At 40.7% G+C, this 1,880-nt stretch overlaps 1 pseudogene; it reads right to left on the bottom strand.

Annotated features, from left to right (window-relative positions):
* Positions 1 to 272: 272 nt before the first annotated feature.
* Positions 273 to 1,880, bottom strand: part of LOC144224947 (large ribosomal subunit protein eL31-like) — a 34,483-nt pseudogene continuing 32,875 nt past the window's right edge.

Below are 1,880 nucleotides of genomic sequence, written 5' to 3'. Positions count from 1 at the left end.
CAAAATAAGATGGAATTTTAATAATAGGAGATTAAAACAGTTCTTCCTTCTTGGATCTCCTTCCCTTTCACATATTTTTTCTATATGGTACAAGGCTAATCTGTATCCCTACAATTCCTTTGTTTGCATTACAGCTCGTAGATGCTACAGCCTCTTAATACGTTATTTCTTTCATTTCTTGCAATTGAACCTACAGTACAAGTCACATTATTTTTAACAAACTTTTGTTATTGTGTTTTTTCAGTTTTATACCTTTATTTGACAATCAGCGGCTAGTTCTCATTCGCCTGAACTTTCTGTAGAGTTTTTAAAGTGGTGACAGGTATCTAGGTAACCAACGTATAGAGTTTGTTTGACGAATCTTCATCTTCATTACATTTTCTGGAACACCGCACATGGATTATGGTATAGAACATTCCTTATTCCTTTGGTCCAGACAGCTTTGTTGAGCCTGGTATCAATGCCTACATCTGGAGCTCCCATATACTCCCTGGCAAATTTCTGGATCTCTCTGAGTACCTGAGGGGCACGCTTCTTGAAACCTACTCCATGGATGCACTTGTGAATGTCAATGCTATGTCCTCTAGTCACCACCTCACTGACAGCGGGACAGCCATTCTTTTTCTTACCACCCTTCTTTGCAGGAGCCTTTCTGCCTGGCCCTGGTTGGAGAGGAAGAGCTTAACAAACTTTGATTCTAACAACGCCTGCCTACCACGTGTCAAGAACCATGCTAGGCATTTGGTAAACATTTTCTCAATTAATATAGGAAGCGGAGATTTTTTAATTAGGAATAGCAACGATATTGCTTGAGATCAACCTTTCAAAGGAGAAAAGTAATTGGAGGTACCAAAGGTGAAAGACCAGCAAAATGAATCTAATTTGGAAATCCTTATTTTCATCTCGACAGATGCGTTCGTTCAGGACTAAAATGAAAACTTACTGAGTACCTACAATGTGGCCATGGCTGTGACGGCAGGATGATACAACAGACTCTTCCTGAAGTCAATTCTATTAAGAGTCATAGAGTCACTGAAACAAATGTCATATTTGTCTACAAATGGGCAGGATGAAATAGAAGAATGTGTTGAAGCCCCACTGGAAGGTGGGTAAACAAGATCATTCCCTACACACCCATATTTGCGTATGTTTGTTTCTTTCTATGGAAAACACCAAAGCCCCACCGCTACACCATCCTTGGGGGCACAGCCACGGAACTGCTTGGTTAGTGGCGGTTCTGTGTTTCACCATGTGTTTCTAGCACTGCCAGGAACTGAATACCATGTTGGACCTGGCCCAAGGTGGGTTATGTCAAACTCTGCTATGTAGTGTATAGAGAGGATCATGTGATATTTGGAGACCCATATGTTGTGTTCTGGCTCCACATTTTCTATTATTGTGTAATACAAGATCTCCCAGACAAGAAAAAAGTTGAGCTGTATCAAGTCTATCCCATCACTCCTCATGCTCACAACTCTTAGGTATATGTTAAGAGGATACCTACAGCATAAGAAGAATATTCCTAAAGCCCCACACATGCACACCACTGGAACCTGAAATAAGGAAATAATGAGAAAGGTAGCAACCACAAGTTCTGGCTGGAACAAGGCTGGCCTGCAAAGAGAGCAAAAATTACATGAAAGACACAAGTGAACCACACCCCAAATCTGAGAGCTTCTGCTCAGTGATGGAAGCTTCTGATAAATTTCTCTGTTCATGCTTTTATCATTTATAAGCTCAACTATGTAAACAAGATAATAAGTCAAGTATAGAGCAAAAATGGGAAGCAACTGTTGAGCAAAGGAAACAAGAAGAAACGTGAAGTGGAAAGGGCTGGAAAGAAAAGGGCTCTGTACCTTCCAGAAAGCCTGGGGAGACTT

The sequence above is a fragment of the Crocuta crocuta genome, unplaced genomic scaffold, assembly GCF_008692635.1.
Source record: "Crocuta crocuta isolate KB4526 unplaced genomic scaffold, BGI_CrCroc_1.0 scaffold695, whole genome shotgun sequence".
NCBI lineage: Eukaryota > Metazoa > Chordata > Mammalia > Carnivora > Hyaenidae > Crocuta > Crocuta crocuta.
The sequence above is the reverse complement of the archived record's forward strand: the minus strand, read 5'-3'. Positions and strand labels throughout refer to the sequence as shown.